At 38.0% G+C, this 15,832-nt stretch overlaps 1 long non-coding RNA gene across 1 annotated transcript in view; it reads right to left on the reverse strand.

The window, feature by feature from the left end:
- Window positions 1-15,832, reverse strand: part of LOC132376349 (uncharacterized) — a 327,639-nt gene that overhangs the window by 279,484 nt on the left and 32,323 nt on the right. Inside the window, exon 2 of the long non-coding RNA XR_009506277.1 lies at window positions 13,927-14,017. This is a non-coding gene — a long non-coding RNA (uncharacterized LOC132376349). The remainder of the gene's footprint in view (window positions 1-13,926; window positions 14,018-15,832) is intronic.

Raw genomic sequence — 15,832 nt, forward strand, 5'->3', positions numbered from 1 at the left:
ACAGCTTTACTTCCTCTTTTCCGATTTGGATTCCTTTTATTTCTTTTTCTTCTCTGATTGCTGTGGCTAAAACTTCCAAAACTATGTTGAATAATAGTGGTGAGAGTGGGCAACCTTGTCCATTATGTGCAATCTTGGTGAAAATATCAAAATGTCATCTTTCCCTAGACAACAGTTGAGCACATAACCTAAAGCAACCAGTTTTCTTCTCTCTCGTCTCTCTTCTCTCTCCCTGCTTTTAATTTTAACTAAAGTGATACAAAGGCATCAAATATTAGCATAGTAATAAGGCCCTTCAAAAGATACTGTTAAGATAATGTAAAGAAAAGCTACAAACTGAGAAAACACTTACAAATCACATACTTGATAAAGGATCTGGATTCAGAATATATAAGGAACTCTCAAAACTTAATAAAAAAAAAAAAGCAACCCCATTTTTAAAAATAGGGAAAACATATAAAACTATAACCAAAGAAGTACAGAATACAATTACAATAAAATAATATTTTCACCTATCAAAATGACAAATTACTTGTTCCGTACTTGCAAGAAAATGTGAGGACAAACATTCATACTTTTGTAGGAATGTAAACTGGTAAAACTTTTCTAGAAGGAAATTTTGATGCTATTTATTCTAGAGTTTTAACTGTGTTCATATTTTTTGACCCATATGTTCCCTTTTGTGTAGGGAAACTAAGGAAATAATTATATACATAGTCAAACATACATTCAGCATAGGAAACCATTAGCACTGAAAGGCAGAAAGATGTTATCTCTTGTCATTTATAAAATATAGGTTTCTGGATATATATATTTTTTTAGATTGTGGATAACTTTGTCTCCCTTATACGTTACAATGTTTTGTACAATAAACATGTATTTCCTTTATATAGAAAAAAAGATTGTTTTCTTTCATTTATTTTAGGTTGCAGAGCAATCATTCAAGTGTCGGTTTTCAGGTACTGATTTATCACAGGGGACAATGAAGTTGAAATACAGATCTGGCTTTGTGTTAATCTTTTTAAAACACAGATTAAGAATAATAAACTCAATCAGCATGTTCTTCAAGAAAGCTAAATCAAGTGACAATTTTCAAAGTTTTATGTGAATACATTTTTTTTTAATATTTATTGAAGGCCAACTATAGTTTTTTTTTTTTAATTCATTCATTTATTTATTTTTGGTGCGTTGCGTCTTCATTGCTGTGGTGAGCAGGGGCTACTCTTCATTACGGTGCGTGGGCTTCTCATTGCGCTGGCTTCTACTGCTGCACAGCACGGGCTCTAGGTGCGTGGGCATCAGTAGTTGTGGCTCGTGGGCTCTAGAGCACAGGTTCAGTAGTTGTGGCGCACGGGCTTAAGTTGCTCTGCGGCATATGGGATCCTTCTGGACCAGGGTTCGAACCCGTGTCCCCTGCATTGGCAGGCGGATTCTTAACCACTGTGCCACCAGGGAAGTCCCTTATGTGAATACATTTTTAAGGCTGAGTTTGAGAGTGGAGGGCAGAAAGTAGAGTGAATCAATGATCTTTCCTTTGACATTGCGGGATGGACAGAAAACGTATCGCTAGGTAATGGGTTGACTAATAGCTTTTTATAAGAAAAATAAATAGAGATTGTTTTGTTCAACCTTCTCACTTTATAGATCAAGCATCTGAGACCTTACTACAATCCCCATGTTTAAAAATCTACTAATACTAGCTAGTTACTATTTTCTATCTCCAGATTCAAAGTGCCTACCACTACTCAGAATTTCATTGAGACTTGGGACATCAGTTACCCTTCCTATTTGTTGTGGTAAAAGACATAAAGGGATGCAAAGGCAATCAGAACAATAATAAATGATGGTGAAAAATGTGGCCCAAAATATGTCGGAATGAGCTTCTGCTGGTTTTATTGCTAGAAATCATCTCCCTTTCAAACTGTGCCTGAGTGATTTCAGACAATTTTCCAGTGTGCTACCTCCCATGTGCTCTCATGTCCTATCATCAGCTGCTCCCTCAGGCCAGCACTGCTACTTTGAGGCTGATGACCCTCCTAAGATTGCTTTACCATTGGTTATAGCTGCCCTCATCCAGTGGCCACCTCCACTATCATCATCTGGCCTCAGAGAAAGAAATCTGCCCATTCATTGTCTACTTTGTCATAAATGTTGACCAGGTACTTCTCTTTAATTCCCCATAGCACACCATCAACACTTCATTACATGGGAAATTGAAATTTGTGACATGTCTTTAGTGAAGGATCAGGGATAACAGAAAGGAAACAAGGAAACATACAACCCCCCATGACCATCATTTGAGTAAATCACACAAAAGTAGTGCCAATAGATTTACACCACAAAAGGGGGGTGGGGGTGGGGGGAGGGCTGTTAATCACACAATTCTATCTCCCCTACACCACTGTGTCCTCTAGTAAGCAAATAAGCCATGCTCTTTCCAAATGTCCAGAGTCTTATTTTTTCTTAGATGGCCATTTCCTTGTCAACGATACATCTAAATCTTAAAATCCCTTTAAACCTGAGATAAAAATGCTTTTCCCATCACTAGGTTTCACTACCGTGGTTCCCCTTCATATTTGCCATTTCTGAATTGTTTGAATATTTACATTTGTAACTCTGAAGGACAGGTATTATATTGCAAGTTCTTACCTTACATTTGTTTCATTTATCTAAATTCCATCTCCACAGCTAAATGGCTAACATTTCAAGGACAGGAACTACTATTTCTTTTTCACTTTCCATAATACTTTGTACAATACCAGACACAGAGTAGGCTTTTGATACTCAAAGACTTCACTGAATTTGACTTATAGCACTAGGATAATTTGAGATTTGAGATACGATGGCAATGGTCTTTCTTCAAATGTTTATTCTCTTTCTTTGGTGATTGAATTTAAGTGCCTTTGCCCTAAATATAAGAGTGAACATAAATCATTGTAAACACTACCAGGAAACAATAAGGAATTAAATCCAGGATTAAAAAGGAAATAACTATGTATACATATGATTAATTATTTGAATTTTACAATCCTGTGTTATTTTCTTTCTTTATGTAGCTTGCTTAAGCTTTTAATGACAAAAATCTTATTTGAAAAATGTATTCTATTTTATTATCAGTCCAAGAAAACACACGGCTCAGTAGTATCCTAAGCACATTAACCTGCTGACTAGGGATTATCTTAAAAAACAACAAATCTAACATTCATTCACTGGAACAAGGACAAATAGAATAGAAAAACTGTTCACCTCCAGACTCAGGCAATTAGTTTTAAATATGTCTAGATGAGTGTTGCTACGAGAAATAAATGCACTGAATAGTAACTATGAAAAAAGATAAATTGCAAAAGAAGCCAAGGTATAAGTAAATATCCTAACAGAAGGCACTTGAAAATAAATCCTCACCACTATTGGAGGTTTCAGAATATAAAGATCTATTAAGTTTTATTTTTGAACTTTTATAACTGCCCCCACGGTAACAGTCCAGGACAATTCAGATGGAAAATTTAAATTAAGAACCATAGTTTGGACAGAAAGCACAAATGTCCACAAATCGCTAACCTAATTGAGAAAATGAATTCTAGCATTCATTTTTTTTAAATAGCAATAGGCCTTCTGTCATGATCAGGAGATGGGGTAATCTGAAGACAATCCGATAATACTTTGTTTAAAAATGTAACCATAAAAATACAATGTGGCAAAAATTCTGAAGATAATATTTATCCTTCCCCAGAATGGCAGATATTCCTTTCTAAGTAAAAAGGCTTTTATTTTGCTCTTATTATAAAAGTAATAGGTGTACATAGAAACAAAAATTTTAAAAATACAGAGGGGTTTAAAATGAAAAGCAAGTCTTTCTTCCTGCCTCCCACTCCCAATTCCATTCCCCATAGACGACAATTTTTTATACAATTTCTGGCTTTAGTTCTTCTATAGATTACCTTCGTTATCCCCTTAATAACAAGGATTATCTAGATTCTAGGTTATCTTCTCGAGGTTATCTATATAAGCATATAACAATATTGCTGATACCACTACACCTCTATTTCTTTTATTGATTGTTGTCTCTAGCAGAAAAAATGAGAAGTTAGCTCATGTTTTCTGCACCTCCCCCTCCCCATTCAGTCTTTATTATATTTTTATTTTAGTAGGTTTACTTGAAAATTTTAAGTAATCAGCTTAAACATCTCGTTCTTTAATTTACATTCCTTAACTCCTTGCTATAAATATGAAAAATATTAGTACTTCTGTAGCTCATTCCACTTCTCCAAAACTCAGTCAGATATACCATTATTTTACTGTCAAGGTCTATAGAATTTGCATCTTATTCTCTAAGATAAATTTTTTCACTTTGTCTATATGTTGATTCTGAAAACTGAAAACCAATAGAAAGCATTTCCATTATCATTCATTACAGAATGACGTTTCATGATTGGATTTAGAGAAAGAAATCTAATCTACAAAACTGAACCTTGTAAATAAATATTCCAAGAGCATGGGTCAAAAGGATTCTCAGTATTTACTTGGCTGCTTCTCAAAGCCTTTGACTAGGAAGGAATATCTGAAAAAATAATGAAGTTATATTTTCCAGAATTTTTTTTTAAAGGTGAAATACTTCAGATTGAAAAGGTCCTTAAAGTGTCAAAGAGAAGAAACAGGGAAAATCCACCTTGAGACACACCAGAGTGATGTTTATGAGCCTCAAAGACAAAGAGAACATTTTAAAAGCTTACAAAGAGGGGCTTCCCTGGTGGCGCAGTGGTTAAGAATCTGCCTGCCAATGCAGGGAACACAGGTTCAAGCCCTGGTCCAGGAAGATCCCACATGCCGCGGAGCAACTAAGCCCGTGTGCCACAACTACTGAGCCTGTGCTGTAGAGCTCGTGAGTCACAACTACTGAGTCCGTGCACCCAGAGCCCGTGCTCCACAACAAGAGAAGCCACCGCAATGAGAAGCCCGTGCACCGCAATGAAGAGTAGCCCCTGCTTGCTGCAACTACAGAAAGCCTGCACGCAGCAATGAAGACCCAATGCAGCCAAAAAAATAAATAAAAATAAATAAAGTAATTTTAAAAAATAAAGGTTACAAAGAGAAAGAACAGAGAATATACAAAGGAATAAGAATTAGACTGACTTCAGATTTTTCAGTAGCAACACTGGATGAAAGAAGACAATGTAGAAAAGTCTCCAAAGTATTAAAGAACAAGAATTTAGAATCTAGAGTTTTCTATGTAGCCATTAAAATGTGAAGGCATGATAAGGTATTCTCAGATCTATAAGACCTCGGAAGCTTTGCTGCAATAGAATTTTTCTTGAATTCTCAATTCTTACCACAATGGCTGACACAAGGTAGGCACTTAATGAATACACAATAAAGAAAGGAAGGAACAGTGGGAGGGAAGACAAAAGGAAATGAGAGAGGAAGAAAGAAAGAAAATCCAAAAGTAAACTCAGTCCTGAATTTTATGAAAACACAGAGACACTATGTCCTATGTAGTTGAACAGTATTTGCTACATAAAGACCTACATTAAAAACAATTGTGGATACTTAAATAAGAGGAGAGAAATTCAAAAGATGTTGCAAGAGAAATTTGAAGTAAAGGTGATAAAATATTTTGGTAAAATTTATTGTTGCCTTTTAAAAAATCACTGAAACTAATTATTCAGCCTTGGACAAAACCTATGTTACACACAAGAGAAGCTTGAGGACATTATGCTAAGTGAAATAAGCCAGTCACAGAAGGACAAATACGGCATGAATCCACTTATGTCAGGTATCTAAAATTGTTAAACTCTTAGAAAGTATCAATAGAATTGTGGTGCCAGGGGCTGGGGGGAGGGAGAAAGGGGATTGTTGTTCGATGGGAATAGAGTTTCAGTTTTGCAAGATAAAAATTTTTCTAGAGGTCGCTTGTTCAACAACATGCATACAGATAACAATACTACACTGTACACCTAAAAATGGTAAAAAAGTAAATTTAATGTTATGTATTTTTTACCACAATTTAAAAAATAGCTGAAACTAGAGCTTGTGTCTCTGCAATTCACTAGCAACATAGAATAGCTGTCTTTCGAGTTCCTTAGGGAAGACATATCAGCTATCAGGTTTTTAAATAACTAACACTTTTTCTCCTATCTTCTGCTGGGTATTGATTCCACTTTCCTCACTATTTTGACTTCTGTGACCGTGAGCCTAAACTAAGCCAGTGAGACTCCCTTTCTCAGTGTTATGGACTGAATTGTGTCCCCTGCTTCCACCACCACCAAGTTCATATGTTGAAGCCCTAACCGCCAGTTCCTCAGAATGATTCTATATGGAAACAGGGTCTTTAAAGAGGTAATTAAGTTAAAATGAGACCATGAGGATGGGATCCTAATCTGATACAACTGGTGCTTTTATAAAAGAAAGGTACTCCAGGGGTGCACATGCACAGAGAAAAGGCCATGTGCGGACACAGCCAGAAGGTGGCCACTCGCAAGCCAAGGGGAGAGGCCTCAGGAGAAACTAAACCTGTCGACACCTTGATCTTGGACTTCTAGCCTCCAGAATACTGAGAAAATAAATTTCTTCTGTTTAAGCCACCCAGCCTGTAGTATTTTGTTATGACAGCCCTAGCAAACGAATATACTCAGAAACCTTATTTTGAACAGAGCCACCAAAGACTCAAGTTAGTTGGTGTGATAGAGCAGCTAACATTCTGGGGCAGGGGTGGGAGGTAGAGGGAAAGATAATACACACAAATAAAACTCAGTGTCAAGAAGCAATCAGTCTGGGACTTCCCTGGTGGCGCAGTGGTTGGGAATCTGCCTGCCAATGCAGGGGACACGGGTTCGATCCCTGGTCTGGGAATATCCCACATGCCAGAGCAACTATGCTCGTGGGCCACAGCTACTGAGCCTACATGCCACAACTACTGAAGCCCGTGCACCTAGAGCCCGTGCTCCGCAACAAGAGAGGCCACCACAATGAGAACCCTGCGCACTGCAATGAAGAGTAGCCCCCGCTCGGCGTAACTAAAGAAAGCCCGTGCGCAGCAATGAAGACCCAACGCAGCCAAAAATAAATAAAGTTCAAAAATATAAAAGTAAATAAAATAAAATATATATATAAAAAAAGAAGCAATCAGTCCTATGAAAAAAATTACATGAGAATAAGGGAATATAGTAATGGAGGATGAGGGCCTATTTTAAGGTAGTTAGGGAAGAAAATATCGAGAATTTTTGTTCATTACATGTTTTTTTTACAAAGTCTCAAAGGAAAAAAATCTCCCTAGTATCAGCAAGAGTTTTCTTTACCTTTAGGAGCAACTGGTTCATTGTCACCATGTTAAAACCACAACACTTGTAACTGTTCACATTACCCATGTAATATTTGTGATTTACCCTTATCACAGGGTTACCAACAAAGGAAAGACAACTGGACGGACAGCTGACAACAGCAACAATGGAAGACAGAAAACATAAGGAAAATATTTTCAAAGTGATGAGAGAAGATACCATCATGAGATTGTTTGAAGTCATATTTTAAATGTAAACCACCTGGGTCTAATAGCAGGTGTGTCCTTGTTATGGAGATGGCTACTGATGTTGAACATTTGAATCAGGATAATAGCTGATAAAAATATCTTCTACCTACAATACACATACAATCTCTAATCCTCAAAACAACCCTAAAAATAGACATTATTACCTGTATTTTATAAAACAGAACCAGAGACTCAGGGAAGTTAAATTACATAAAACCATACAACTAATCGAAACATCTACTGTTACATTTCATAGCCCATATTCTATACATTAAATCATTGGCCTTTCCAAATTTGCTCTAAATTTATGTTCATCAAGCAAACTTCATAATATTTATGCTTATATAAATTTTCTCTTCAGGGAAAAAATTGCATACTGATTATTCATAAAATTCATGTCAGAAATAGATTTGAAATATTAGGGAATTTACATAAATTTTATTTACACAAATCTTTAGAAGCATGTCTATGATCAAAATCTTTACAAGCATGTCTATGATAAAATGTATTTAGATTTACAGAGGTAAATCTTACAAAACCCATTTTTTCTCATTATATTCGTAACCTACCATCTTTAATAGATAAAGTGCTAACCTATCATCAGAAGGACATAAAGACTGGGATTTTTCTCAGTAGAAATGAAATATTAGTACTACTCTAACTTGCTTTCTTACTTGATTTTATTTATGCCTCTTCCACCCCCCAGTTGCAAGATGGTCATGATTAAGTGTTTAACTCAGCCATAGAACATTCTGACCCACAAAGAAATCAAATTCATGTCCTTGGCCTTATTAGAACAGTTTCACGAATCACCATTATCCAAATTTATGTTTTAAAAATTCCAATAGTAATTATTGTCTGTAGAATCCATTTGGTAATTAATCATGTACTGCTTTGTGACAAACCTATTGTTCTCTTGAACTGTTACTTAACTATTCTGTTATTTATCTTGATGCTACAGTCCCTCTTTTATACTGTCACAAAATTATCTTCCTAAAGCACAGATATTATGGTCATGTTATTGCCCTGCTCAAAAACTATGAAAGGCACAGTCTCAGGATTCCCTCTGGCTTTCAAGCCCCTTGCTTCCACTGGATTGGTGCATTTTACAGATCATGACACTGTTCTACCTGTACTTTCTGTTCTTCCCCACAGGGCAGAGTAATAGACCCCCCAAAATGTACACATACTAATTCCCAGAACCTGTGAATATATTAGCTTGCGTGGCAAAAGGGACTTTGCAATTGTGATTAAGGATCTTTGTGAGACAGTGTGTGTGTGTGTGTGTGTGTGAGATTAAGAATCTTGAGATGGGGACTTCCCTGGCAGTCCAGTGCTTAAGACTCCATGCTCCCTATGCATGCTCCCAGGCAAGGGTTTGATCCCTGGTCAGGGAACTAAGATCCCACATGCCACATGGTGCGGCCAAAAAAAAAAAAAAAAGAAGAAAGGAAAGAAAAGAAAACCAAAACATCATATAAGAAATTTTTAAAAAAGAGAGAATCTTGAGATGGAGAGGTAAACCTGAATTATGTAGGTGGGGCCAATGTGGTCACAAGGGTCCTTATAATGGAAAGAGGACAAGAGAGTCAGAGTCAGAGAAGAGGTGACAACACAAGCCAAGATCAGAGGGAGAAATTTGAAGATGTGATGCTGTTATCTTGGAAGGGGGAGGAAAGGGCCACGAGCCGAAGAATATGGGAAGCCTCTACAACCTGGAAAAGATGGAACAGATTTTCCCCTAGAGCCTCCAGAAGAAACCAGCCCTACTGATACCTTCGTTTTAGCCCTATGGGGCCCATTTTTGGACTTCTGACCTCCAGAACTATAAGATAATAAATTTGTGTTATTTTAAGCCACTAAACTTACATTAATCTGTCATAGCAGCAGTAAGAAACTAATACAAACCCAGTTGAGGAAATCAGTCCCTTCTCTCAATTTGTAAAACAGGACTCCCAAAACTTTACTGCAGATTTGGGGAGCTTGAGCAGGGAGTTCACATTTCAGAATAAGGAATATTAGACATCTCTGCTTTTAAAATACTCACCTATAATTTTTTTCTCTCCCTCTCTGTTGTACTCTTCCCCCTTTTCTCAAATTATTGTATATCATAAATAGAAGTTAAGCTTTCCCCTTTGTTTGACTCCTGATAATCCATGCCCTTAGGATCTCATTTTCCAGGTCAAGTGATTTTTATCTAAGCATTTCCTCAGTAAATTCAAAAGGAACTCTGGTACCAGCTGTTACTATAACTGTACAAACTACATGAGACAGAAATCTTATATATATTATTTTTACCTCTCCAGGTCCTTTCTTATGGTAGATGTTCAGCATGTTTTTCTTTAAATTTACTTGATCAGAAGTGCTATTACCTGAATCCAGCATTTAAGTTTTATCCACATACATAGTTAGGTAACCTTCTGCTGAAATCTCCTGGAATTGCCTTTGAATTTCCTGTCAGGAAGAGGTCAATGGACCTAAACTTAGCAGGACATTACTTTTATTTGCTTTCCTTTAGTGCTGATAGTTTACACAGAATTACATGCAACCTCTCCAAATACTCTCTGTGACTAATGGTATATATTTTTGAAATGTTTGCCCATAATTTTTTTTTCTCTGCTCTGTTTTCCTCATAACCTGAAACAAACAGAGGTCTCTGAATTAGAATTATGACCATGACTTAGGGTTTTTTTCAGAGAAAGAGATATACCTGAGACCAAGAGATTTATATTAGACTATACTAACAAATAGGTCTAGGAACACAGACGGTTAGAAAGCCAGCAACAAGGCAGGTGGTCAAAAGTCATGCACAAATATTGACAAAGAAGTACAAGGAATACTACAGGATACTATTATTAAGCCAATTTCTTATCCTTATTTCCTAACTTTGTAGAAAGTTAATAGCAAAATCATTGAATGTGGTCAATATGAGGCAAGCCTAGGCTGCCTGGAGTTTTTATCTTTTGTATTTACAAGAAAAGTGTCTAATTGGTTTGACAGGAAGGAGTCAAAAAATGTTATATGTACTACTCTATAAAGGAGTTTATTTTATAAACAGCATTCTCCAACTCAAGGTAAGGAAACTACAGCACATAAGCCAAAGTCTGCATTTGATTTTATATTACCTGAGTGGGAACATATTATGTCCAAAGAAGGTTTTCTGGTATTTCATGCTAGCATACCCCATTCAGAATGGAGTTGTATTTTTGAGATTTAAAGATCAGAACAGTTGAAGCATGACTAATAGTGGTTAATTAGATACTCACAATTTCAAAGGGCAGAGATATTTGATCATTTACTTAAAATCCTATAGTTCAGGTCAATAGTAGAATGTGACAGAAAATTATTTATTTCCAATTCACTTCCACCATGGGAGACTCAAATTACTTAAAAAGGGCATCAGTCTTTTAAAGCTCTTCCTTGAAAAACTAGTCTCAACTCCCCACCAATTCCTCACATCTAAGTTCAATGGACACAATATAGAAACATGAGATTATTATTAAAATAAAAGGAAAGCCAATAACACAGATAATATTCAACAGACATATGACAGTAGATCAAATGCTTGCAGATGAGCACATCTCAGTGTTACGCATTGTTTTGTGTAAAAATATGCTAGACAGCATGTCCCAGCCTCAGTTACACAGCCCTCCCCTCGCACTCTCCGCTGAAGTAATCATTCTCCTGTGACTGCTAACAACCTTCTTTGGCATAAGCTGCTTTCAAAAGGTTTTGCTGTTTTTTGTTTTGTTTTGTTTTGAATTGTCTTCTACACTACTGTCTTCTATGTTTACCCCTGCTGGAGAAGCAGATATCACCAAGTGTAATTCCAAGTGTATTGCTGAGGAGTATTCTACTGTAAGATATTCCATAATTTATTTATTCATTCACCTTTTGATAGGCATTTGAGCAGTATCCAAGTTTCAGCTATTGCAAATAATATTGCTATGAACACTTGTGTACATGTCTTTGTGTGGAAACCTGTTTTAATTTCTATTGGTAAATTCCTAGAAATGAAATTATTGGATCACACAGAAAGTGTATATTTACTTTCTTCAGAACTGGCAAGCTGTCGTTAAAAGTGGTTGTACCATTTTTATATACCCGGGAACAGTGTATGAGAATTCCATTTTCTAAACACCTTCACCAAAAGGTGGGCTGTCTGGTAGGCTTGGTTGGCCCCCAGTCTGGTTGGTTGCCAGGCCCCGCCTTGTACGGATGCTGCTGGCTGCTGTTTACTAGGGCCTGGTCACGAGGCGGCTGGTCGCTGGCTCACTGGTGGACAGAATCAGGGTCCTGAAGACTCTGGGGCTGTTGCCTACTCACTGGCGGTGAAGACAGATCCTGGGGTTAGTGCTGGACTACTGACAGCAGAGCTGGTTCCTGGAGTCTAGCTGCAGGGCCCAGGGATCCCAGAGCTCATTTCAGATCGTTAGTGGGAAGGGGCCGGTTCCTGACACAGTTGGGTATAGGGTCCGGAGTGTCCTGAAGGTTGCATTGGTCTAGTAGGCAGGGCCAGGGCCCTGCTGGCCCCAGGGTAGGGTCTGGCCTGTGTCTGGTGTCTGCCCTCTGGTGGTGAGGCTGGTCTGGAGGCTTGTGGAGGCTTCCTGGTGTGAGAGGCCAGTGCCTGCCCACTGGTGGGTGGAGCTGGGTCTTGGCCCTCTGGTGGGCAGGGCTGTGTCTAGGGGCGTGTCCAGAGGTGGCTGTGGGCTCTTTAGTCTTTAGGCAGCCAGTCTGCTGATGGGTGGGGCTATGTCCCCCAAACCCCGCCCCCCAGTTAGTTGTCTGACCTGAGACATCCCAGCACTGGCACCTCTAGGCTGTTGGGTAGGGCCAGGTCTTGATGCTAACAAACCACCAGTGACAGCAGTGTTCACATGGCAGAGTGTTTTCCCTTATGCATGTTTTCCCTTATGAAATGTTTATTGTTCTTTTAGGCTATAATTTGTTACACAGCAAGACATAACTAATATAATGGAGTGCATTCCTTTCACTCACATTTCATTTAGTTACTTCGACCACATATAACCAAAAGAGTCTAGGAAATATAGTCTATCTATATACCCAGTAAGAAAGGGAGAACAGCTTTTGGTGGAGAGCTGGCATTCTCTGCAAAACACATTCTAGTATCTGGACATTATTTGACCTGTGCTTCAGTTTCTCCAACCATATTGTGAAAATGGAAACCCAAATTTTAGTGACAATTAGCTATTTCTGCCATAGCTGACTTGTGTTAAATGCATGCACTTGAACCAAAGAATGGAGGCCAAGAAACTGGATTAACAACTACTAATATGACAGCTGTCATGGTATACAACTGGAGACAAAGGGAGTAGTTCTCAGAAGATCCATGGACGGGAACACTAGGAAGACAATTGCATAGATACACACTACATTTCTCAATAAATATCTTTAGAATGAATTAATTAAACTGGACTTTTCTACAAAAGAATGTTTAAAATATAAGACTGTTAATGGGCATGAGACAGACGTATATACCATGACATGGAAAGATATCTGTGATATACTGTTAAGTGATAAAAGCAGATTATAGAATAGTCTGTATAAAATGACCCCACTTATAAAAGTAAACAAATGAATACGAATAAATATATATGCATGAAACAGCCTTGGAAAAAAAATATAACTCAAACTGTTAGCAATTGTTGCCCCTAAGGACATTCACTTTCTTTTTACTGTTTTCTATTGTTTGAATTTTTCTACTATTTTATACACACTGCATTATTTAAATTGTTTACAATAAATATCTATTACTTTTATAGGGGTATGTAGTAATAAAAAGCAAAAAGAGCAACAAAAATAAATATATTCTTTGGGGAAAAAAAATCTTCCTCTCTAAAATGCTTCACAAATCTGCCTTTTTCTCTCCATTGCATGCTACTTCCTTAGTTTAGTCTTTACCGTTTATTAACTAAACCACGATTCAGCAAACGTTTCCTGTTACAGGCCATATAGTAAATACTTTGGCGTGCAGACTATATGTTCTCATTCACATCTACTCAGTTCTGTTGTAATAGCTTGAAAGCAGCTGAAAATGATACCTAAACTAGTGAGTGTGGCTGTGTTCCAATAAAACTTTATTTACTAAAACAATTGGTGGGCTAGCCCATGGGCCATAGTTTGCTGACCACTCACTTAGACTACTTCAAATTATATCTCTGACTCTAATCCTCCCCTCCTCCCTCTCCCGTATCTTACACTGTTCCTACATATGTCACATAATTTCTTCACATCCCATGTTTTTACTTAAGTCTCATCTGTCTGGAAAATTCTTAGATTTCTGGTGACATCTAGATCATTTTTTAAGACCCAAAGTGCCTTCATGACCCCAGTAAATAAAATTGACTGTTTTCCTTCCGTGCTTCCACAGTCTTTGTACATACCTTGACTGACACCTTGTATTGTGATGATTTCCTTATGTGCCTCTCAGTCAGACACAGGAGGGCTGAGACTATGCTTCTGAATTCCTGGAACCTAACAGAAGACAGAGCAGAGAACAGGGATTCAGAAATGTTTGCTGAGTGAATAAAGACACAGAGAGAGGTATCTCTTTGGCCTTTTAGACTTTCAAATTAGGTGCAGAAAATTCCTCCTTCCAGCAGTCCTTTTTCCCTCCACAATCAGAGCAATCAATACCTGTCAGCTTGGATCTTTCTTCTTTCCTTCCTTTTTATATCTCTGCATGTTTTAATGCCCAGAGCAAATAAAACCATATAGAGAATATCAACTTTTTGAATCTAATTTGTCATCTGATCCAAAACAATACACTTAGCATTTACAAGTTACATCATTCAGGGGGATGGTTCGTATTTGCCTTCTAGTCTGATTTATAAGGATTTTCCCCCAACCCAGGTTCACCAGATGGTGAGCCACTTGACTATGGGGAGTATATTTTTGAAAAGCTGAAAAATATTTAGTGCATAAATGAATTGCTCCCTAGGTCACAGCCTGCCAAGTTCAGAATGTGCCCCAGGTATGCTTAGGACCTTTTCACAGGGCTTGTACATAGGAAAAATATTACTTATATGCAATAAACTATCAAAAAGCCCATTACATTATTTAGGTTAATCCTCCCTCAGCCCTTCAGATGGCTATTATCACCAATTTGCTGATGAGGAAACTGAGGCTCGTGGTTGTTAATTATCTAGCCCACTGTCATAGTGAACAAGGAGGGAGTCCTTCAGATTTTAAATCCTGTGTCCTTTTCTCATACATGACTTACTCTCATCTTCCCTTGACTCTTAACACTTGGATGATAACCTTTTGCATATCATTTAAAATGAGTTATTAAACTATCCTGTCCAGTACTAGAGCTTTTGCAGCTTTCTGCTTAATAATATGGTTAATTATGCAAACTATTGTTAAAAGGGGTTCCAAAAGTTTGCCTGTTGAATAGTTTTTAAATGTTTAAAACAGATAATTGGGCTTCCCTGGTGGCGCAGTGGTTGAGAATCTGCCTGCCAATGCAGGGGACACGGGTTCGAGCCCTGGTCTGGGAAGATCCCACATGCCGCGGAGCAGCTGGGCCCGTGAGCCACAACTACTGAGCCTGCGCATCTGGAGCCTGTGCTCCACAACAAGGGAGGCCACGATAGTGAGAGGCCCACGCACCGCGATGAAGAGTGGCCCCCACGTGCCGCAACAAGAGAAAGCCCTCGCACAGAAACGAAGACCCAATGCAGCCATAAATAAATAAATAAATAAAAATTAAAAAACAAACAAACAAACAGATAATTAACATGGTTTTAAGCACCACTCTATACTGAGCTTTGTTGAGCTGTCCCTAGGTTTTGGCAGGCAGTGAGATGGACTAGACTGAGATGACCCGCATCTGAAGACTCAATAAATATCCATCCACAGGCAAGGCAGGTGAGCTGCTAGACCTGAGCAGCCCGAAATGGTCAGGAAAGGTTAATGTCAGTTATAGTACTGGAAAATTCAACAGTAGATGGGAACTCCAGTACATGTACAGAATATAATAACAAAAGATCCAGAGATCTACCCATCATCCAAAAGATCCTGAAGCTAATAATAGAAATCTACTCTTATGGGTAGAACTGAATCAACAAAAAAACCGGGAAGAAGCCCAGCCCCATAGGAGCTAGCATACCTGTCTTAGGACACAAGGCTGAGACTCATGCACAGGGGAACCAGACAACACATCAGGGGCAAGAAGGAGGCTGCAAAGTTAAAGTGACAGCAGCTGACTTGACTTAGGGCCTTCCCATTCTCTCTTCCCAAAAGGCAGAAATGTACCAAGCAGTTATATAGGTTGAATTCTATGGGTGA

The sequence above is a fragment of the Balaenoptera ricei genome, chromosome 12 (genome assembly GCF_028023285.1).
Source record: "Balaenoptera ricei isolate mBalRic1 chromosome 12, mBalRic1.hap2, whole genome shotgun sequence".
NCBI classification, from domain to species: domain Eukaryota; kingdom Metazoa; phylum Chordata; class Mammalia; order Artiodactyla; family Balaenopteridae; genus Balaenoptera; species Balaenoptera ricei.